This window comes from Stegostoma tigrinum, chromosome 34 (assembly GCF_030684315.1).
Source record: "Stegostoma tigrinum isolate sSteTig4 chromosome 34, sSteTig4.hap1, whole genome shotgun sequence".
Taxonomy (NCBI): Eukaryota; Metazoa; Chordata; class Chondrichthyes; order Orectolobiformes; family Stegostomatidae; genus Stegostoma; species Stegostoma tigrinum.
The window spans coordinates 24,074,246-24,099,801 of record NC_081387.1 but is presented as its reverse complement, the minus strand read 5'-3'; the positions used below and the strand labels follow the sequence as shown (position 1 = coordinate 24,099,801).

The 25,556-nt window shown below is 42.6% G+C and overlaps 1 pseudogene; it reads left to right on the top strand.

Annotated features, from left to right (window-relative positions):
* Window positions 1–8,758: 8,758 nt before the first annotated feature.
* The window catches only part of LOC132206246 (nuclear factor 7, brain-like), a 50,965-nt pseudogene continuing 34,167 nt past the window's right edge, over window positions 8,759–25,556 (top strand).

Below are 25,556 nucleotides of genomic sequence, written 5' to 3'. Positions count from 1 at the left end.
TTGAGTTGCTTCTCTGTTGTCAAGATCACAATGTTGACAGCTATAGAATCCATGTGAGATATTTAGTTCCAGTATTACTTTTGATGAGAATCAATTTTGTCTTTAAGTCTTTGAAGGGAAGTAACAGTTTTTCTTTCAAAGTTAAAGAGAAAATTAAATATTTCTGGAACTTTCTCACGTTACTTTGCCGAGTCAGATCTGAGCAATGTGCCCTGCTATAAGGCAATTTTTTTTTTAGGAATGAGACAGAGATATTTCCTTTTGCTGCCAGCTTCTCAGAGCTGTGTTCCTTCAAATACCACAGGTCAGTTTGTACTAAAACAGCAATAGAGGCTGTTGTTTGGTAACCTTCAATACAGGCCTCTATCTCCCCCAAACCAAATTTGTCAAGCAAATGGAGGTATCAATTCCAACTTGTATTTCTCTTAAAAGCTTGGTTGACTGTTCTCCATGAAATCATCTGTATTTTTTTTTTAAACAATGGATGATTTATAGACTTATTAAGCTGTTGACTTGATTCCCAAGACATCCCACTGTACAAACCCTTTTTACTGCAGATGTGTGAACAGTTCTATTTTCCAGATCCTCGTATCCCTTAAATAAATGTATGCATTCCCAACAAAAGTTGTTACAGCTGCTTCCACTGTCCCTTCACGCAGTGCATTAAAATGATTGCAACTTGTGTCTTCTCCAAAATTCTTCAGATTTCCCAACTGTGGTTTAATTGCTAATCATCTTAAATCCTCTGATTGTTGGCCCTCATGCTAATAGAATCCCCCTCTTGGGGCTGCAGAGTGCCTCAGTGGGTGAGCACTGCTGCCTTTCAGCGCCAGGGCCCTGGTTTCAGTTCCACCCTCAGGTGACCGTCTGTGTGGAATTTGCACATTCTTTCTCCATTTGTTCTCCTCCCGCAGTCCAAAAATGTGCAGGTTAGGTGGATTGGCTATAGTAAATTGTCCATAGTATCCAGGGATGTGCAGGTTAGGTGGGTTAGCCATGCGAAATGCAAGGTTACAAGGATATGGTAGGGGTGCATCTGATGGGATGCTTTTTAGAGGGTCGGTGTGGACTGAATGGGCTAAATGGCCTGTTTCCACACTGGGATTATATGAACTGGATACAAATGAGAAGAAAGAATTTCTCCCTGCTGGCGGGTTGGTTAAAAAGGTGCTTAGCATGCTTGACTTCATTACTCACTCCTTTTTGTACAGGAGTTGGGAAGTCATGTTGAGGTTGTACAAGACATTGATGAAGCTTCTTCTGAGGTATTATATACAGTTCTGGTCACCAAGTTATAGGAAGGATATTATTAAACTGGAGAGGGGTTCAGAAGAGATTTACCAGATGTTGCCAGCTACAGAAGGTTTGAGTTGTAAAGAAAGGATGGATAGGCTGGGACTTTTATCATGGGAATGTAGAAGTTTGAGAGGAGATCTTACAGAACTTTATAAAATCATGAAGGGTATCAACAAGGTTATTGGTAGGGGTTTTTCTTTTACTGGTACTGTTTCTATGATAAAAGAAAGTTTTAAAGATACTGGTCGGTGAACTTTGAAGCTTTGCTTCGATTTAGCCAGTGGCAGGATTGCGCATAATCAGATTTGCCACCACCAATTGAGTCTCCTCTCCACCCTGTCTGCGGCACCATTGTTCATTCTGCTTGTACAGCGAAGCCAGGTTGTTACAATCCATATGTATAATCCCCACACCTCAGCAGCTACAGGAGATGGTAGATCTTATGGACCCATGGGCCTTTGATTTGTTCAGGGGGAAACGATAGCTGTTCCTTTGGCCTGGTTACTCTGAGGAGTAAGTTCACCATCTCCGAGATTAAGGAGGTAGTGGTTGGGCACCTACTTGTAGTGGACGTTATGTACAGAAACATTCCCGTGAGACTAATTACCGTGTACATCCCGGTGGTACAGTGTGAGCAGTTGGCCATCCTGCAGCAGCTCCCACTGCTGCTGGTAACATCCAGGCTGGCCATTCTGGGCGGAGGCTTCAACTGCATCATCGACGCGGATGGACCATCCAGATGGACTGACAGCAAACCTGACTCCACGTCCCGACTCCTGATGGAAACAGTTAAAGTTACCAAGCTGCACAGTATCTTTTACATCCCTGCAGACAGAGCGCAGCGTAGATACACCTGGTCACGACCAGGCGAGCCTATCTGCTCAAGAATAGATTTCCCACATGTTCTCGATCAGATCCACTGATGTCAAGCCAGTGTTCTTTGTTTGGCAAAATTCTCCAGGACTTTACCATTAAGTGTATAAGGCCTTTCCTGATTTGTCTTACCAAAATGTGGTGACTCACATCTATTTAGATTAAAGTCCATCTGCCACTCCTTGTCCATCTGACCTAGGTCCTGTTGTACTGTGAGGTAATTTTCTTTGTTGTCCATTACGCCTCAAATTTTGTTATCCAACTAGTTCATTAATGGCCTTAAGGAACAGAAATCTGTCACCTTTACGCAGTCTGGATCACATGTGACTCCAGACTAACAGCAATGCGGTTGTCTCTTATCCGCCCATATTGTGATTGTAATGAAGTCTGTAAGTTGGACCTCATAGGATATGACTTCCGTGATTGGGAATGTCAGTCTGGAACAATCAGGGGAAATGGCTGACATAAAAGGGTGAATGTCAGGTATATTGAGCCCCCCTGAATTCCTGATTCAGTGAGAGGCAGTGCTACTGTCACAGACTCTGCATTTGTAAATAATGGGTGATTGGTGATGTCTGCCAGCCTCTGAAGAGTTATTTCAGCCCATGGGGGCAATTAGGGATGGATAATGAATGCTGATGTTGACTTGCAACACCCTCATATAATGAATGTCGTGTCATTAAAAGTACTGAGGCATGTTCACTGTGATGACCCTGTGGGTGACGAATTCCAGTCATATGCAAAGATTGGAGATGCTGGGATTTTTTCTTTGGGCCAGAGAGGGTAAAGAGAAACCAAACAGAGATGTTCCATGTGGTGAATTATCATGAGCTAGAATATGTGACCTGAAAGGATGGTGCATTCAGATTCCACAGGAGGTTGCAAAAGGCACATTTAAGGACTTACAGATGGCAGGTTCTATGGAAAGAACTGGGGACATGGACAAAACTGGGTCAGTTATTTCAAAGAGCAAGCACAAGTTTAGCAGGTCGAATGGCCTCTTTCTTGACCATGAGATTTGGTGATTCATCTCCTGTCTCAGTTGAGTCATTGCAATGTATGGGTAGCTTGGCAGCGGGAGAGACAGGGAGGAATGGAATCAGTAAGGGGCGGAGGGAGAGGATCACTGGTTCCCAGGAGCTGATCACCCTCTTGGAGATCTCTGTAAATGACGTTTCCTTATGTGACGCAGACCTGGGTTCAGCCTGACACTGCAGGGTCTATAAAGCCCACGGTAAAAAGCCAGGCATCTGCTCACACAACTACCCAAACAGTTTCCAACTTCACAGATCTCTTATCCACAAAGACTTCACTCAGTTTCTCCAGCAGTTTCTATTTTTGTATTTATATATTGCTGTTCATGTGATAACATTCACCCACCCTAGGTGTTTCGCAAAAGAATAATTGGATGAAATGTGAAACCGAGCAACACAAGGTTTTAGGACAGGGGTCAAAAGGCCATCAAAGAGATACATTTTATAGATAACAGCAAAGTAAAGTGATGGAGAGATGGAGTGATAGAGTTTCAGTGCTTAGGGCCTTGGTTGGCTGCCAAAAGGAGAATAATGAGAATCCAGGTTGTGCAAAAAAATCGGAATGAGAAGGTTACTGACACCTCAAAATATTGTGGACCAGGGATTACAGAGATAGGAATAGGGAGGGGTCATGGTTTATAAATACACGGTCAAAATCCGAACTTCCAACAACTTCTCAGTCTCCCCAGGATTTATTTCCTCATTCCCGCCACTACCTCATGGGGCCCATGGGAAGAGAGGTCCATTGCGGTGGGAATAACAAGCAGCCCATTCTCTGGTCACAGTGAATGAGGATGGCATCTGCCAGCCTTTGGTTCCTCTCTCCCTTATGGGCAAAGGGAGAGAGCTTCTGTGTGGCCTTCAATGTGAGCCCACTCCCCCCTCAGATTCCCAACCTATCTTCCTGGCTTGACCCTTAGGTATTCAGTGGGACAGGTGTGTCAGTCACTCACTCTGCATTATTACTCTCCTCCTGGTTCTCTCAAAGCGCTAATGTCTTGTCCAGACAAAGTTCCCAGTCAGGAATCCCAGGATCATCACCATCTACATGGTGCTGTAAAAATCACCAAAAGCAGGATTCTGGGGGGATTGATCTCAAGAGCATTATTCCCATCTCTAGTTGATTGGAATGCTCCATGAGGTGCGGATCCATCTGGGTCTCCTGTCCCTGTTCCTCTTCCTCGGAGGTGCTGTTGATGTTCTCTGTCCCTGCCCTTCCCTGACACATCAATTTGACCATATCCTGCCTCCATTTTGGAAAAGGGTTTGGGTGTCAACATCTGGAGAGTCACCCATGGGCGAATCTGTTACTGCCCAGTCCCTGGCCCACTCCCGCTTGATCCCAGTCCCAGAGCATTGAATCCCAGGGTTACACAGGGACAGCCCTGATCACATTGTGAGCCTCTGGGCCTGGGGTTACTGCTTGGTGAAGCTTAATTAGATGAATATGAACCCACGTGGATGTGGGTTGGATGAGCTGACCAAGGCCCTCGAGTCCTCAGAAAAGAATAAAACTCCCGGAAGTGACAGCTTACCGGCCAAGTTGGATTCCACTCTGTGGGAGCTGATTGGCCAGGACGTGCTAGAGGTGTACGACAGGATGCTTCTGGAAGAGAACACGTGTGATTCCATGAGGAAAAGTATCATCACCCTCATCTGCAAGGGAATGAGTTGTAGAGGTGGACAGTGTGAAACAGGCTGGTAGACTAGAGGAGGTCAATGTTAGTAAGGAAGACGTACTTGAAATTTTGAGAACTTGGAGATAGATAAGTCCCCCGGACCTGAAGGGATTTATCCAAGGATTCTAAGGGAAGTGAGGGAAGAGATTGCAGGGCCTTTGGTGGTGATCTTTTCGTCCTCATTATCCACAGGGATAGTGCCTGAAGATTGGAGAGAGGCAAACATCATTCCATTGTTCAAGAAAGGGAATAGGGATAACCCCAGAAATTATAGGCCGGTTAGTCTTATGTCTGTGGTGGGCAAATTATTGGAAAGGACTTTGGCAGTTAGGATTTATGATGACTTGGATAGGCACAGTTTGATTCATCATAGTTAGCATGGATTTGTAGGGGTAGATCATGCCTCACAGCCTTATTGAATTCTTTGAAGAGGTGACCAAACACGTGGATGAAGGGAGAGCAGTGGATGTGGTATACATGGATTTAAGTAAAGCATTTGATAAGGTTCCCCATGGTAGGCTCATGCAGAAAGTAAGGAATCACATGATGGGGCAAATGTGGCAGATTGGATTCAGAATTGGCTGACCCTTAGAAGACAACAGGTGGTGGTTGACAGAAAATATTCAACATGGTGCTCAGTTACGAGTGGTGTACCACAAGGATCTATTCTGGGTCCTCTTTTATTTGTGATTTTTGTAAATGATTTGGATGAAGGAGTGGAAGGGTGAATTAGTAAGTACGTGGATGATACGAAGGTGGGTTGAGTTGTAGATACTGCAAAGGGCTGGTCTAGGTTATAAAGGGACATTGATAGGATGCAGAGCTGAGCTGAGAAGTGGTAGATGGAGTTTAACCCTGAAAAGTGTGAGATGATTCATTTTGGAAGGACTAACTTGAAAACAGAATACAGGGTTAACAGAAAGATTCTCAGCAGTGTGGAGGAGCAGAGGGATCTTGGGGTTCATGCCCACAGTTCCCTGAAAGCTGCCACCCAGGTGGATAGAATTGTTAAGAAGGCATATGGTTTGTTAGCTTTCATTAATAGAGGGATTGAGTTCAAGAGCCGTGAAGTTATGCTCCAGTTATACAAATCCCTAGTTTGGCCACATCTGGAGCATTGTGCCCAGTTCTGGTTGCCTCATTACAGGAAAGATGTGGAAGCATTGGAAAAGGTCCAGAGGAGATTTACCAGGATGTTGCCTGGAATGGAGGAATGATCTGATGAGAAAAGGTTGAGAGAGCTAGGCTTTTCTCTTTAGAACAGCGAAGGATGAGAGGTGACTTGATAGAGGAGTATAAAACGATCAGAGGTATAGAGAGCGTGCACAGCCAGAGCCTGATTCCAAGGGTGGAGGTAGCTATTATGAGGGGCATAGTTTTAAAGTGAGTGGAGGTAGGTATAGGGGGACGTCAGAGGTAGTTCTTTCCTAATTACTACTGGTCGGAGCGTGGAATGCATTGCCGGAGAGAGTAGTGGAGTTGGTCTCATTGGGGGCATTTAAGCGGCTATTGGACAGGCATATGGATGATAGTGTAAGGTAGGGATGGAAGTTAGATAGACCTTAGGTTGAGGGTAAAAATTTGGCACAACATCGTGGGTCAAAGGGCCTGTACTGTGCTGTACAGTTCTTTGTTCTATGTTCAATATGATCAACTACATTCAGGATGAGGTGGGGTATGGATTGGAGTGGTTTGGACTCCTGTCTCATCAGTCTCGACAAGGAGAAGGCCGTTTACAGCATATTGCACACATCCATGGGGGGCAATGGCCTAGTGCTGTTACTGTGGGATTGCTAATCTAGTCATCAGGTGTGAGCCACTCTCCTTGTAACTGTATGTACCACAGGTTGGGCCCGTTTCCCAGGCCTTATGCCATTGCAGTCAGCCAAGCCATCTTTTACGTCATCCAGAGGTGTAAGGCAGACCATGTCCTCAGGAACACCATGTACATAGCTGTGGAAATGTGAGAAGAACATTTCCAATTCCGCCTTCATCTTGATGGCCACATCCATTGAATGTCAGACCTTTCATGCTTATCCAGACTATTTTTGCCACAACCGGCTGCACTCGAAGCGGCTGCAGGGAGTGGGGTAGAGACTGTGCCTCATGTCCTCCTGGAATATGCCCTTGCAAAGGCAGTCTGGAGAAAGATGCAAGGGTTTTTGTCGAAGTTCATCCTGAGCGGCTCCATGACACAGGACTCTGTGCTCTATGATCTGTTATCTGGGACACACACCACAACAAACAACCACTGCGCCTGGAGGACCACCAATTCAGAGAAAGGCACTTTTTGGTCTGCCTGAGTATGGCTTAGAAAGGGTGGACGCTGGGAAGTTGTTTCCGTTAGGTGGGGAGACTAGGACTCGTGGGCACAGCCTTAGAATTAGAGGGGGTAAATTTAAAATGGAAATGAGGAGACATTTCTTCAGCCAGAGAGTGGCGGGCCTGTGGAATTCATTGCCACGGAGCGCAGTGGACGCCGGGATATTAAATGTCTTCAAGGCAGAGATCGATAAATTCTTGATCTCACAAGGAATCAAGGGCTACGGGGAGAGTGCAGGGAAGTGGAGTTGAAACGCCCATCAGCCATGATTAAATGGCAGAGTGGACTCGATGGGCCGAATGGCCTTACTTCCACTCTTATATCTTATGGTCTTATGTTGGTCTTCCAAAACAAGGAGTTGACCCCAACCAAATGTTGCAGACTGGCTCATTCCAAGGTCCAGGACGACGTGCTCAGGGACGCACTAAAGTTTGGGGCAGCCGTTGCTAATGTGCAAAAGGGAAAGACCACTGTCTGTAAGTGAGGCTCTGTTCAGTTATCAGACCCTCTACGTTGCCTCAATGTGTGTCGTGTCCTGCGCAAGTCAAAAATGCCTTTGGTTTTTGCACCTTCAGGGAATATCCAATTCCATTGTTTCTTTCTCTTGATATGCAAAAACTGTACAAGTCCCTGAAGTCAACAGACTCCCTGAATCTCCTGTTCGCATCTGTCAGCCAGGGTCCCCGACTGGTCCAGGTTAACAACCCCCATCATGGATCTCATAGTTAATGAGATCCATCTGGCCCTGGTACCTCTCACTATAAAAGAATATTTTTGCAAGAAAAAAATACTCCCACTGTCAAGATACTATCCACTTTCAGCTCCATGGATTTTCACCTCCTGCTGGCATTCATCTTTTCTCTTCTGAACTTCTCCTCTCACTCCTTCTGACTGCAGTTCTAAGTTTATCTTGTCATGTAGCAATGAATGGGAAATAGGTAAGTGTGCAACAAAGGTTTCCTGAGTCTTGCGTCAAGTTTCTTTGTAAAATTACTGAACTGAAGGTTTTCACAAAAAAAAATCAAAACTAGAAAGAGTTTGAATGAGGACGTGTTGAGCATGAGCATGAATTTCGGACAGCAGAGAAAGAATTAAATCCTTGAGAGAGTTTGTTTCATTTGTGTGGATTTTGGACACAACTTCTGCTGGTCCTGTATCACCTAAAGATGGGCAAAAGAGACACATTTTGCAACACATAAGTGAATTTAAAAGAAGTCCTTGTCAGATTGAAATAGGAAAGAGAACAGCAAGATTCTTGTCATTTACAGAGATAAAATCTCATCTCTTCCCCTCCTCCTCCCAGCCACTCCCACTACCTACATTCCAGGAACTTTCACCTCCGCAGAATTTCTCTCTTCTTGACTGCTTTCAGTTTGTCTCCTTCGGTCCTGTCTGTTTCTCCTGACTACTGCTCTTTGGTCTTTTAGATTAGTGTACAAGAATAATTCTGAGTCTTGCAGAAAACATAATAGGGTATTTGCTGAAGAGGTGTAAACAAAGAAAAGAATATCGAATCTAAAAGGGATTTAAAACAGGAATTGCTCAGTGTGAACATGGATTCCGATCTGCAAGGGGAGAGTTGGACTAAGGACGCAATTTGTCCCATTTGTCTGGATTTCTTCACTGATCCAGTTACACTGGAGTGTGGACACAACTTCTGCCGCTCCTGTATCACCCAGAGCTGGGAGATGAATGAGATAAACTCCTGCCCGGAATGTAGGCAGGAGTTTCTGGAAAGAAAGCTCATAGACTGTTGGGTCTTAGCGAATCTTGCTGAGAAAGCTTGAAAATTATGTTTGAATCCGCAAAAGAAGGAAGGTAAATGCGCCTGTGAGGGACATCATGAAGAACTGAAGCTGTTTTGTGAAACCGATAAGAAATTGATGTGTATGAATTGCAAGGATTTGCAGGAACACAAAGAGCACCATATCATCCCAGTGAAAGAAGCTGTGGAAATCTACAAGGTAAAAGGAAACAGATTTCATCTCCTGATTATTTCATCACATTTTCATGGTCTAACACTTTTATTTTCTCAGTCTTCTCTCCCAATCCCAGGATTGGGTGAAATCTTCCTTAGATTCTCTCATAGAGAAGAAATCAGCAGCTCTAGAAATGGAACAGGAACAGCAACAGAAACAGAGGATTTCCCAAATTCAGGTAAAATCTCCCAGAGCACAGCTTCAAAATTTGATTTGTTCATCTGCTGTTTTTTTTTGCAAAAACATGTGTTTTTATATTGCACCTGATAGGAGGAATCTAGCAGTCTGCAGACCCACATCAAATCTGAGTTCGCTAAAATGCACCAGTTTCTCACTGAGAAAGAGCAGAATTTAATTCGAGATCTCAGAGAACAAGAGGAAAACATTCTAAAAACAATGGAGCAAAATCTTTGTGAAATTCAAGATAATTTAAACTCTCTTCAGAAGAAACTCTCAATGTTGGAAGAACAGTTGGAACAAAAAGACGGAGTGATATTTCTGAAGGTGAATGATTGTATATCAGTTTAGTTCAGTGCAAGTTTGACAGTGAACAGTCCCAACATAATGCAAATGCTCGACCTCCTTCATTCCCATTGTCAATATCTCCCCCGCTCCTTTCTCCCTCATAGATTTCCCCACTTTCCTGTTCAATACATTTGTCCCAATTAGAATGTAACAGTCTCTTCACTGTTGATTAAGAGGTTTTTGCACAACTCCCCACTTGATTGATTTATAACAAATCATGTTGACAGGTTCAAGTGATTTAATTCCTTAGAAGTAGAAAAATATTCACTGAATCGACAGAATCAACCCCTTTCATGATTGTAAATATTTGAATCAGATTTTTATCCTATTAAAATATATTAATGTTTCCTTCAATCTTTTGCAATTTTTTATACATTCTCCTGGTCATCAATATCTTTGTGTCACATCCTTCTTCTATTCCATGTCCACAACAATCAATTGGCAATTCTCAACAGCTTGTAACAATGTGTAATTGCTGCTTTCTGAATATATACAGTCAGTATCGGTTAAGTGAGATTTGTGTTCTGTTTATTTCAGGAGCAAGCATCTCGGAAGAGGAGGTAGGACATGCACTTTACTGAAACTCAGTGTATGTTTCTGAAATTACTCAGCAAAGTCTTTGTGCGGAACTCACAATAAGTTAATGTTTGATGTTTGCAGGATTAGTGATGATGACAATGAGCTGCCACTAACAGATGGCACCCTGTCCACTGAAAAATTCAACATCTTTTTCCCATTTCCAGTGTGGAGAAAAATGCTGGAGGCCATTAAACCTGGTAAAACTCAGATAAGTTCCTTTGCCCTGATACATATTTTAAAATTTGGATTATTATGAATACAAATGTTAACGACAGTATAATTAAACACTTAATTCTAAAGAAAGCGGGATAATAATGGCTTTGACTAGCATTGACATCAACATGGCATTTGTCTTCACACAGTGCAAAGGAGTCTTCACAAAACTGGAGTCAATAGGAATCAAGGAAAAACTCTCCACTGTCATACAGAGCACATGGGAATGCAGTTTTCCAGCTGTAGTCTAATTCTCTGTGTAGTTTTATAAAAAGCACCTTCTCTCCAATCCTCCAATCCCAGCAGAAAGTTACCTTTGATTTTCTTTCCTTCACTTTTCTGATAAAGCTGTTACATTGGAAGTTTTTCAACACTCTGCGACTGTTCCAGAGTCTAAGGATTCCTGAAAGATTACTACCAGTGCAACAATTGTCTGGATAGCTCCAATCAGGTCCAGGAAACGTATCAGTCTTTAATCCCATAATTTTCCAACACTTTTTGTCTCATGACAGTCTTTGTATAGATTACCTCTCTGCAATTTTCCTCCTGTATATTCAGTAATTTTGATATGATGTTGCTCTCTTCTACTGTGAAGACTGATACAACATATTAATGCAGCTTCTCTGCCATGTCCTGGTTCCCCATTATTATTTCTCGGGTCTGTAAATTTCAGTCAGTTACCTTGATGTGTGTGATTGGGAAAACGTTACAGTCTATTCTAAAAGATCTAGTTGCTGAGCATTTAATGTGATCAAGCAGAGTCAGCATGTCTTCATACAGGGGAAATCACGCCTGACAAATTTACAAGAATTTTTGATGAAGTAAGAGATCAAAAAGTGAAAATGGTTGAGCTCTTCTGGCAGCATCTCTGGAGAGAAAAGAAAAAAAGGTAAAACAGAATTGAGAATGCAAATGAATATCAGTCCCTTAGAGAATGAAATAAAAGAAAGAACTGCTGAAGCTGGAGATCTAAAAACAATAAAAAGTGCTGAGGAAACTCAGCAGGACTGGCAGCATCAATGGAGAGGAAATCAGAGTTAATGTATTGAGTGTGAGGGATGCACTTTGGAAGAAAGAACAAGACAATGGAAAACTTCTTTTCCCAATTACGTTGACTCTCTGTGAGCTGGTACTCAATCATTCCAGCAATGGGTTCAGTTTCTTGCATTTAACACACTTGGAGGGTAGAATTGTTGAGTTACCCTTCCAATGCAATGCTGGTTAGGCTAAGACATGTCTGCTTTCAGATCTGCATCGACCCTGCTAAGCTTAGGCATTTTTTACAACAGAATATTCAGTAACATGCTCAAAGAAAATATTGTGATCCCAGCTGTTGGTAATGTTGGACAAGACATACCTCAGTGACAGCTGGCTTGACAGATTATACTCTTTGTTTTTGCAATTGATTATTGTACTGGTCAGTCATTGAACATATGAACAAAAGGCTGTGAATCTACTTCTAACAAAAGAACAGAAATTTATCACACAAAAGAAAAGACAAAGCATAATTTTATGTATAACAGATAATATGGAAAGATATTATCAGAAACATCAAAATACCACTAAAACAAATAAGTTCATGAGCCTTTCAAAAAATTATGTTCACAGAACGGAAAATTGAAATCCTATTCACCTCTACTTTAGAACACAAGTTTATAAAGAAAAACAATATTTTATGAATAAAAAGATATGGTAAGGTATCTTTAATATATATTTTATTTTTCCTACTACAGTCACCTGTTATCACAAAGCCTATTCAATTTATTTTAAAAATCACTGACTAATAATTCACATTAAATATCCAAAGTGTCCATACCAATCATATTCTCTACAAGTCCATTTTGCTTGCATTGTTTGCTTTCTACCTTATCGACTCTTGACAAAACATCATGTGAAAGATTGTCAAATTACACAGTTGTACATTTAAACTCCCAAGAAACTGTCTCAAATTCTTACAATGACATCTCATGAAGAAGAAATACTTATGGTCCATATAAATAAGTCTTTGCAGATATACAGACTGCAAATCATTGCAAAATCAGTTGCAAACTCAGAAGTTCTCTCTTTCACAGTTGAATGTTTCTGTTGACATGAAGTTAGTTTGCATCAAAAATAACTGATTGACTATTTGATCCTCATATCGTTCACTTGTAATAATACTGCACCAATGCTAATATCATTGGCATCATTGTAGTTCTAATTGTTAATCATCATTTAGTTCCACCAGTGTGGAAGTATAGATCTCAGGCTACTAAAGGCACTCTAATGATGTTTTGCCCATTCAAAATTTTTGCTTTATACAACATTGTCAAAGGATATAATATAATCCAGTTCAGAATGAATGTCAAATAAAATCCACACATGCTGATATTCCACAAAATTTCACATTTTGCCTTAGGCGTGGGAATTTCCAAGATTTTTTTTTCTTTGGATCTCTTGCTGTGACTTATCTTTGTCCCACAGTGTAACCCATGCAAGTTACTTCCACTTTTGCAAATTAACTTTTATCCAGGTTTATGGCAAAATCGATTCTTTACAACACATAAAGAGGTTTAGTCAATTGGTGCAAAATTTCTGCCCAACAGAAACAAAGTACAAATGTATACAACATGGTTGCATAATCCTCATTGTTTAAACATTGAAAAGTTGCTGTTTGCTTTTCATTATGAATTAGAACATAGAACATAGAACAGTACAGCACAGAACAGGCCCTTCAGCCCACGATGTTGTGCCGACCATTGATCCTCATGTATGCACCCTCAAATTTCTGTGACCATATGCATGTCCAGCAGTCTCTTAAATGTCCCCAATGACCTTGCTTCCACAACTGCTGCTGGCAACGCATTCCAAGCTCTCACAACTCTCTGTGTAAAGAACCCGCCTCTGACATCCCCTCTATACTTTCCTCCAACCAGCTTAAAACTATGACCCCTCGTGTTAGCCTTTTCTGCCCTGGGAAATAGTCTCTGGCTATCAACTCTATCTATGCCTCTCATTATCTTGTATACCTCAATTAGGTCCCCTCTCCTCCTCCTTTTCTCCAATGAAAAAAGTCCGAGCTCAGTCAACCTCTCTTCATAAGATAAGCCCTCCAGTCCAGGCAGCATCCTGGTAAACCTCCTCTGAACCCTCTCCAAAGCATCCACATCTTTCCCATAATATTGTGTGACCTGACACTGGCAGAGTCCATCAGGTGACACAAAAACTGATTTCTGGTTCTAACATTCAAGAAAACTTGCCAATATTTCAACAAGTTAATTTGTGTGAGTTAATTGTTGAGCACTCTGCAAATGCTTTGTGGCCAAGTCACACTTTGATGAGTTTTCTTTGAAATTTGACAGAAAGCTTGGAAGCTTCTGAGGTTTGATTTTTAAGTAGGCCCCTTATAAAATGAATCTGGCAGGATAGTTATGGGGAACAAATAAATGGCAGAGGCATTAGACAGACAGATATTTTGTATCCATATTTATGGTGAAAGATACAGTGAGCATCACAAAAATACAAAAGAACATAGGAGGAGAAATTAAATACCATCACTATCATAAGAGAAATAATATTAGGCAAATTAATGAGGCTAACAGCCGATAAGTCCCCTAACCTAGATAACTGATTCCTAGAATCTGAGAAGAAGTTGCTACAGAGATAATGGATGCATTGCGGTAATTTTTCAAGCTTTGGATTCTGGAGAAGCACTGCAGGTTTGGAAAACTGTCATGTGACACCCCTTTTCCTAAAGAGAAGAAAGTAATAGCAAAACATTTGGAAAAACCATAATCTATTCAAACAGTGCAAACTTACCTTCATGACAGGGAATTTGTGTCTGATTAAATTATGAGAGATTTTCAAGGAATTCTTAACCAGAGTGAATAGATAGGAACCAGAAGACGTGGTGCATTTGGACTTCCAGAAAGCATTTGACAAGGTACCTCTCATAAGGTTATGTAACAATGTCAGAGCCCATGGTGTTGGGATCATATTTGGGCAATGAAACAGAATTGGCTGATCAGCAGTAACAGCAAGTGGGGATAAGTGATACTTTTTCATGTTGGTGACTTGTAACTAAAAGGGTTCAACAGTGGTCAGTGCTGGGATTACAAGTAATTACTGCATATGTTCATGATTTCGAGGAAGGAAGTGAATGCGCTGTAACCAAATTTGCAGACAATACTAAATTAGGGCGAAAGGAAATTAACAAGTAGGGTGAAAACAGTTTACAGAGAGATATTGATAGGTCAGATAAGTGGTCAAAAAGCTGGCAAATAAAGTAGTCATTTGATAGAATATTATTTAAATGGGGAAAAAAACTACAGAACGTTGCAACACAAAGGGACGTAGGTGAACTTGTGCATGAAATACAGAAAGCTAGCACACAATTACAGCGGGTAACTGAAAAACTCATGTAATGTTCGTCCTCATTTTAAAGGGGAGGCTGGTTGAAAATTAAAAGAGTAGGGAAATTTTTCTGTGACTGTACAAGGTGCTGGTGAGACATCTTCTGGAGTACAATGAACAGTTTTAGTCCGTGAATTTGAGATATTATTTCATTGAATGCAGATCACAGAACTTTCACTAGGATGATCCCAGGTATGAAACGATTATTTTATGAGCAAGGGTGAAACAGGGTGGGACTCTACTTATTGGAATTTAGAAGAATGAGAGATGATCTCATTGAAACATATAGGATTCCTGTGGGGCTTGATCCAGTAAATTCTGAGAAGCTCTTTCGTCCCTTGGGAGAATCTAGGACCAGAGGGCATCGTCTCAGAAAATGATGAGAAGGAACTCCTTATCTCAAAGATTTGTGTCTCTTTAGAAGTCTTTGCCACAGACAGCTGTGGGGGTTGAGTCTTTGCAGATATTTAAGGTCGAGATAGATTCTTAATCATTAGGGAATCAAAGGAAATGGGGAAAGGGCAGGAATATGGATGTGAAGAATGTTTGATCAGCCGCGATCCTATTGATGGCTTGCATAGGCTTAACTACACTCCAGATTGTCCAGCTTTTTCTCATGAGGCAATCTGCTCATTCTGTGTAAACATAATTTAAAGATGCTATAGTCTTAGAGGACCATCAGGCTGCTCTCTCATGAAGGTGATTTAACATGAGGTGAGGGGTGAAGTTAAGAAAGTGGGACTTTCATGGTCATCTCACGCAGTATAGAAATTGAACCCCTTCTGTTCATATCATTCAAATCGCAAATCAGCATCCAGTCAACTGAGCTAACCAACACCTGGCTTTAGCTCTACCTTCAGTTGAAATAGTAACTCTCTGAGTAGCCTCGGAGATTTCTAAATGTCCATTGTTATGTTTTCTATTTACAGAAAAGTCTTAGTAACAGACAATATTATTTTGAAAGTCCAATCCATGTAACATACTCCTCAGCAACTCTCCTGTTTTTATGGTCAGTACTTCCAAGTATTCGCTTCTTTAAAGAGTCACAGGTCCCCCCAAAACTCAGAGCCCCTGATCATTTCTTGATATCATATGGAGTGAACAGAATTGTCTGAAGACTGGTATCTGTGAAGGTGGGGATCACCTGGAAGAGGCTGAGATGGATCATCCACTTGGCACTTCTGGCTGAAGGCTTATCTTTTGCGCTGATGTGCTGGGCTCTTTCATCATTGAGGATGGGAATATTTATGGAACATCCTCCTCCAGTGAGTTGTTTAATTGTCCACCACCATCCATGACTGGATGTGGCAGGACTGCAGAGCTTAGATCTGATCCGTTGTTCGTGGGACCACTTTAGTGAGAGAGGGAGCACTGAGGGGTTCAGCTCGTCAATAGACAGAATCTTGCCTGGAGCTGGAACTCTGTTTGAAAATGCAATGAGTTGCTCCTGACATTAAGAAAAGCCTCATTGGCTTTCTCACATGATCCTCACCACAGCTCATATCATTCAGTCCCAATTTCCGGGACATAATTTGACATTGAGTTGACATGGGAAGTATAAGGAATCACGAGGAGTGTCTGAAGGCATGAGTTGACATTGAGCTCGTGGCGGGGGGGGGGGGGGGGGGCATGGGAATTGTTTTGGGAGATGAGTTGGCATGGAGAGTATGAGGGGCCATGGGGATTGAGTGAAGGAATTAGAGAGTTCAGGGTTAGAGAGCCCCTGGTTTTATCACAGCTGGGGGAGGAAGTCCCAGAGAACCAAGGCAGGGCTTCTAACCAGCCCTCGCCTGCTGCCTTGATGACCCAGGATCTGTTTCCAGGATCAGTCAGGCCCCACTCTGTTCCAGACTTTCCATGCCCATCCAATGTCCCCAACTCCCACACCCCAACGCACCACTGCCTTTGGGGTGAAAATTGCACAATTCAGGCTCTTTTTATTGAAGCGAGCCCAGAAACATCCCAATAGGAGCTACCTGCCTCGGATGTAGTTATGAAAATTCAGCTTTTAATTTCCAATTTGTAATGGGCAATACCACGGGTTGTCCTTTAAACAGTATCACCCATATTTAAAAATGTCTCTGAAAAGCTTTCTGTGAAATTATTTATGCTTCATATCACAGCAAGTTCTTTAGACTATTTATTATTTATTTCTAGAGTGGAAGGGAATTATTGAGCGTTATTTGTTTAATGCACAAAAAAGAAAGAAACTCAAAAGCTGTCAACGCAAAACAATGTACAAGTGAAAATTCTGTAAGAACATTTGTCCATCAGAAACAGCAGCAGGAGTGGCCCCTAGAGCTTGCTCTGTCATTCACAAAGATCATGATTGATTTGATTATGACCTTAATTCATAACTCATTTTCCTGCCTGACCTCCACTACTTTTGACTCCCTCATTGATCAAAAACCTGTTTAACTCAGCTTCAAATAAAATTAATGACCTGGCCTTTACTGCTTTCGGGGATAGAGAATTCTAAAGATTAATGATCCCGACACACATCTCCATGGTAATTGGCAGACTCCCTACTTTGAAACTCTGTTCCCAGTTCCAGATTCTGCTACAACGGGAAACAGCCTCCCCACATCTACTCTATCAGCACCTTCACTATGTTAAACATCTCAATGAGAACCTCTCATTCCTCTCAACCCCAATGAATTTAGCCCCAGCCTGAAACCTTTCATCACAGGGAAACTGCTTCATCCAAAGAATCAACCAACTGAACCTTGTCTGACCTGTCTCCACTGTTTCAAAAAAAATTTTTCCCAAAGACCCCTACTTCAGTCCAAACAGTGCCAGCTAAATTCCTAATGATGGCATTGAGCTTCAGGAGGTTTAATTGGTATTCTGAGATCAGATTCAGCATTTCCATTTACAATTCTGTGAAAAACACATATCATTCCCACATGAATTTGGCAAATAATGAATGACAGTGCTACTCGAAAAAACAGGAGTTTGTTCGCACTAGAGCTATATTCCATTGGTTGTGAACTTAGAGTAAAAGCATGAAAAAGGCTGGACTAACATGGAAGCAATGGATTTAGAAATTTTTGGAGACATAGGAGACATGAACTTGAATCAGTTATTTTTCAATTTAGCTTTTAAAATTATTTTTCATTTGTGGTCACTGTCAAGACCCACATTTATTACTCACCTCAAACTGCACTTCACAATATGATGCTGATCCACACATTTCTCCTCACATATACATACATCCTAAAGCTCACAAAAACACCACGAGCACACACACACACACGCGCACACACATGCACACGCGCGCACACGCACGCACACACCTGCTCCCACGCTCACATACCTGAGTCTGCCACGCACTCACATCAGCCCCTCAGACACACACACCCAACCACTTCATAAAACACACATAAAATCTCCCGCACATACATAAACACAAAACTCCACACTCATGTGCATATATGTCAAACATGAACCTCCTACACACTGAGGCTGTCCCAAACAGACATATGCGCAAACACAGCCCCCCAGATACAAACATTCCACCTCCACATACACATGCGCACTCACACATGCACATGCGCACTCACACATGCACACACATGCAGACACACGTGAATTCATACACATGTACACACACACTCACACACACATAAACAACTCCCTCCATACACACACTCACATTCCCCCTGCCCACACTCTCACACATCATTCTCCCCACATGTATATCCTCTACACACACTCAACTCATTCCCAAAATACATCATCCCCGCAACCTGACACACAAACCATACCACTCAGTCACATGTTCCAATCCCCTACACATAACCCTCACGCACATCCACACTCCCCATAAATGTACACAAACATCCTCATACCCATGGACAATCATTCCCAACACTCACATGGATCAATACTTTACACACATACTTCCCCACCCCTTTCAAACACACACACAAAACTTGCTCCACACCTGCACTCTCACATGGACCACACACATATATCCATCGCAAGCACCCAGACTAACACCACCACATCTCCCCAAAATGCACACACCCTCCCCACAGCAGACTAACCCACATTCTCCTGCACCAACATCACCAACAACCCTGCACACCTGCCACACACACACTCCTTACAGACAGGCACAACACACCACCCACACCCATCCCGTACTGATATACAACCCACAAACCCAACAGCTCCACAGATCCACACACAAATGGCCCACAGATAAACAACACCCACATACACACGCACCCCAATACACACATCCGCCCACACACACACACACATCCCACCCAAAACATACGCCACCTGCATACAGACATTCAAACCAACACACATCCTGACTCATACATCACTCCCCTCTGTACAGACACACAAGCCACCCCCACACACTTCCCGGTCTCATAGACAATTGCACCCCCACACATATCCTTCATGCACATACGTACCTCCCAAAATGCAGCCACAATACCCCAAACATGCATGCACACTCATGCACACACATGCACACGCAACCTCCCCCCAGACTCAAACCATTCCCCATACATTTTCCCCTCACAAAACATCCCCACCCCTAACATCCATCCACCCAGACACAGGCCACCCCTATACATAACCCAGCACCCCTTTAGTTACACACATGCCCCCAAACAGAAACACAAACCCATCCCACACACACCAATGCCTCCCACACACTAACACAACCACATCCCTGCATACACAAACAACCCTCTAATAAGAACGCTGCTGCCCCCATCACCCCCCCAACACACGCGCGCACACACATGCACACACACACGTGCACAAACACACACACGCACGCACACACACACACACACATCCTCAGCATCCTACGTACACCCACACACACTCTGACAGGCGTACCCTTACATTCCCCTGCTACACATATCCACTTACCCCCACAAACACAACAGTGCCACAAACACACACTTACACACAAACACAATTCCTCCATAGATGCATTTACAATACAGCCTCACACACTCACAACCACTCATATGTCTCAAAACACTAACATACACATGTCCCCACAAACAGTCCTCGCACAAACACAGACACACTTTCTTCCCACCCATGCACATGCCCCCACCACACGCATTCCCCATATACACAGACAACAATGCCCTCACACAAATCCTCCCACCTCACCCATCCCCTACACACATATACTCCCTCCAAAAACAAAGCATCACCACAGATGGACACACAACACCCCTCCGCCGATACAACACCCCACAGACACACATATGTATCCCCCAAATGCAGTACCCCATAACACACACACACACACACACACACACACACACACACACACACACACACACACACACACACAAACAAACAGTCTGTAATTCTGCTTTTTTTCTCCCAGTCTCTGTGACCCTAGATGTGGAAACAGCGAATCCCCAGCTCGAGGTGTCTGAAGATCTGAAGAGTTTGAGATGGGCCATGATCCAGAGGAATTTCCCTGACACAAGGAAGAGGTTTACAAACTGGGACTGTGCCCTGGGATCAGAGGGATTCACATCGGGGAGACATTACTGGGAGGTCAAGGTGGGGGAGAATCGTAGCTGGAGTCTGGGAGTGGCCTCAGAGTCTGTGGAGAGGAAGAGATGGGTTAGACTGATCCCGGGCAATGGATTCTGGACCATAGAGAAGGATGAGAACCAGTTTTACATAAACTCCTCTCTTTCATCCTGTCTCCGAGTTGGTGAAATCCCTGGGAAAGTGGGAGTTTATCTCAATTATGAATCTGGGACAGTTTCATTTTGCAACGCAGACACCAAGTCCCATCTCCACAGCTTCACTGGGAACAAATTCACCGAGAAACTTTATCCTTACTTCTGGACATCTGATTCAAAACACTTTCTGAGAATCTGCCCCTGTTAAATGGGGCAGGCCTTAGGATGTCCCCAACATCACTATGATGTGACCCCGGGATTAGGGCAGCATCAGAGATCAGTGATTGGGGTCAGAAAACTCAATCGGCAACACATTGTTACAAAATGTGACACTGAATTTACAGATTGTTTTTTGTAAAATCACAACCAGACTGTATAACTGCAATATAAATATAAATGTCAGCTGTGTTCCGAAGTTGGGTAGAGTACATGATAATTATAAGGCATGACATTATAATTCGGTGTCTGTAAAATACGAGAGGGAAAGCAGTGCGTAGTCCCTTTAAAAGATGATGTGCTTTTTCTAAGCTTAGGGATTCCAAAAGGGATGTCTGTGGGTAGTTTATGTTTTTGCAGGTAGACAGAAAGCATTTGAATTGAAACATTTGTATCAAAACAGAAGCCGTACAGTGAGCAAACTAAACAGCAGTTATGTTTTCTTATCAAGGTGATAGGTTTGAATTTAGCCAATCAATTTGAATCAGGTGCTTGGATATCAAAGATCAATTAAATTTAAAATCTGATGGTTTTGACAACGTAGGACCTATCCCATTGTAAGGAATTGTCAGATAAATTAAGCAACTCTTGGATAGGCACATGGATAATAGTAAAATGTAAGGTATGCAGGATTGTTAGATCTTAGAGTCGGATAATAGGTGGCACAACGTCGTGGGCCAAAGGGCCTGTACCCTGCTATACTGTTCTATGTTCTATGATAGGTCATCAAAGGTCTAAAAGAAGGGGAAATTGGGCAAAGGCAGGACAATAATCACCATCTCCCAGAGTTAACAGCTCTCCGCTCTCAAGAAAGCATCACTCACTTTCACAGTCTGCTCTACATTTTAGAGAAAGCACCAAATATATCAAAGGTACCTATGGCACAACTACCTAATATTCCTGACAGATGGATTGATGGAGAAGGCATTTCCAACAGCTGAATCAATGGAGAAGGTGTTCCTGACAGTACTTTCAAAGAAGAAGGTACAGAAAATTACGATAGACGTAACCTGGCTAAATTCTGAGAAGCTAAATTCTAACTTTTTTTAACTTTATATGTGGGGCATAAATTTATTGGAACAGCATACAATTAGGATCTTGTTTTATTTGGGAATAGTTAGTAGTTAGAATGGGTCTATTTGGTTTGTTAATAAATTAGTTTGTTTACTCTTCGATTAGATAAATAAATTGTCACTTGTTAATTGTAAAATGAGTGTCAGGGGTTCATTTTGCTTCACCACTAGAAGTTGTGAAAGAAACTGGCTATACCAATTTTCACACTCTTCTTTAACAAGTTGTGAGACGAGGTGCTCGTCTCTGGGTGTTTTGGTTTTAGTTATCCGAGGGGTGTCAACCTCTACTTTATAACAGAAGATTAAAATAGGAAGTAAATTAAATATATGGTGTCCCTTTCCTTCCTTCATTTACTCCCTGCTTCAGTCAAACACCCTAGTCCCATTCTCCATCTGATGAAGCTCTCTGATGAAGGGTCTAGGCCCGAAACGTCAGCTTTTGTGCGCCTGAGATGCTGCTTGGCCTGCTGTGTTCATCCAGCCTCACATTTTATTACCCCATTCTCCATCTCTTCACTTCTTTCCCAGTCTGGAGCTAGGATTTCCCTGTGCTTCCATTTCTCACTGCACACCCAGAACATGAAATCCTGAGGGTGAAATCCAAACACTGAAGGGTGACAGACCTGCATTTACACAGCATGCTCTTTTGAGCTCCTTGTATCATTGGGGAGAGGAATTACACAAAATGCGCTGTCTCCCAGGATTTACAGTAGCCCCAGTATTTAACTCTGTAATCTTGCTTCTCTGTCCATGGTTGCTGCCTGACTTGCTGAAGATTTTGTGATTTTATTTCTGATTTCCAGCATCCCCAGGGTTTGATTGTGTGATTGTCACTACATGGTACTAGCCCTCAGTATTGTCTCCTGCCAGGCGGTGATGGTCCATACTGCTTTCTTAAAATAACTTGTAGATCATTTCTCTTTATTTCATGAAATATTCATAGAAAAATTTTTACGCAAATACATAGTCGTGAAAGCAATTTGGTTCTGTACCATCTTAGCATATGAAAAATAAACACATATTGGAGTTTGATATTGGAGGTGCCTGTGTTGGACAGGGGTAGATAAAGTCAGAAGTCACATGACACCAAGTCATAGTTGAACAGGTTTATTTGAAATCACAAGCTTTCGAAGCACAGCTCCTTCACCTGACGAATGGGCAGCACTTTGGTAGATTGTGACTTTAAGTGACACTGTTGGACTATGACCTGGTGTTATGTAACTTCACACATTGGAGTTTGACTTTCCTGAGAGTTGCAAGAAACCGAATGCATTTCTTACTTCTTATCTTGTTTTGGAAGACCAGCAAGTTTTGGAAGGACCAAAGAGAGTCATTTACCAAGTTGATGGTGCTCCTGGCACAGTAGATATTTATCTCGGTGTGCATTCCGGGGAATGGACCATACAGTCCTGTGTCATTGAGCTGCTTGAGATGAATCTTTACAAAAACCACTGCATCTATTTCAGGCTACCTTGCATTAAGCACATTCCAGAAGGAGATGTGTGACAGTCTCTAGCCACCAATGTCCCCTCCTCCCACAGCTGCAGCAATTGGGCAAAAGGTCTGAGTGTACCTAAAGGATCTCGTAAGTAGTGCCCTTTTCACCAGTGGCCAAGCGATGTCTTGGTGCTTGTTGGAAAGTTCTGGCGATGAGGCATTCTGCCAAATGGCTTTGACAATCTGATCAGGGAACCTTGCAACAGATCCACCCTCTCCTTTTCCCACAGGGTCTCAAGGACACTACCTGCTGACCACTTCCTTTAGACAGGTGGTCAAGTGCTTTTCCTTGCAAATTCCTCCACAAAGGACAGTTAATACAGAATGGTCCAACTATTTGGGGTATTCTGCAGCAGCGAGGCCAGACCCATCCTTCACGACACCAGGGAGAGGTAGAACCTCAATATGTAGTAACACTTGGTGTTTGCGTATCATGGGTCTACGCACATCTTGATGCAGCTGCAAACAAAGATGGTCATCAGGGTGATGGTGACATGGGGTATGTTCTCTCCCCATCATTTGTACATGGAGTCCCTGCAGTCACATTCCATGTTAGGCATCTTCTGAGATGAAACTATCAGCCCTAATCAGGGAACTCATATTCTGTGAGGGCCATCTCGCTGACCTTGTTACAATCATTACATATCTCCCCTTCTTATTTCAAAAGCATAGGCCATTTCTATTTCTTTTTCTAGCTCCTCCTCAGGCTTTTTACCACCGGGAAAGGATCCTCCAACTCTGTCTCTGATATGGGTTGCATATAAAGCACACATCATGGATGATGAATGATCCCAGCTCGCCTTATGTGTGGAATACCATTGACTTCAGAAAATACTCAAATTTCCTGCTGGCAAACAATGGCCTGTTATCTGTGACCAATACTTCTAGCAGTCCATGTATTGCAAAAGATGTCTTCAGTTTTTCTATTGCCATCCCCATGTTTGATGAATGAACATTTTGCATGTTCACCCATTTTGAATGGGTGTCCACAATGACTAAGAACATGAGTCCCTGAAAGGACCAGCATAGTTGACGTGCACCAACTCCCAGGCTTACTTAGACATTCCCTCGAATGTGGAAGAGCTGATGGCTGTAACTTCCATCCCTGTTGGCACTCGGGCACTGCCCAATAAATGCAGTTATATCTGCACGCAATCCTGGTTACCAGACATAACTTCTTGTCAACACCTTAATTGTGGAAACCCCTGGATGACCCTGGTGGAGGTCAACCAGTATCTGACAGTGACATTTGCTCAGGGCAATCATTCTTGCTGTCTATAATAATATGCCCTCCTCTACTGTGATCTGGTCTCTGCGGGTTCAAAAAGGTTTCAGCTCTTGTTGTGACGACCCTTTGGTTACCACCCATTACCACCACCTGTTTTAATTTTGCCAGGACCAAATCCTTCTGAGTCTAAGTCTTATAGTATCAGCTGTGACTGAAAGTGTGTCCATAAGATTGAAAACTATTAAACACTCTTGCTGTGACGATACCAGCAGTGGTGTATCTGCCAGTGGGAGGTAGCTCAATGCATTCACCTGGCTTCCCGGATGGTGTTCCAATTTATTGTTCAAGCCCACTGCTGAATTCAGCCTGATGCTATGGGTGGCACAGCATTGTCCTCTTTAATTAGACCTAGCAGGGATTTATGGTCTGTTATTATGACAAATTTATGCTCAAAAAGGTATTTACGGAAATTCCTGCATCCAAATATGACCATCCAACCCTTCTTCTGAATCTGTGCATATTTACGCTCTACATTAGCCAAACCCTGGATGCATACACTATTGGGTGTTCCTCTCCATTGGGCTACCTATGAGCTATGTGTGGGGAAGGATCACATGTCAATACTAGTTGTCACTTGGAGGATGAGAGCTGTTTCTTCACTTCCCCAAAAGCTACAGTTTGACTACGGGACTATTTCCCAGTCTGACACTTTTTAAAGAGTTGATGCAGTGGACCATTCCACATCACCTGTCCTCAGCAGTCTAACAGGAAGTGGTCAGCACATCCTCAAGACCCTAGTGGAAAAGGAGAGCGAGGATCTTGTTGGTTTGTGCCCTGAGCAGTAGAATGCCTCATCATCAGAACTTTCTAATCATCACCAAGATATCACTTGGAAGACCAAAAAGCTGTTTTCTGACCCACATAACAATCACATAAATATCTCAGCTTCACTTTGAAGATGAACA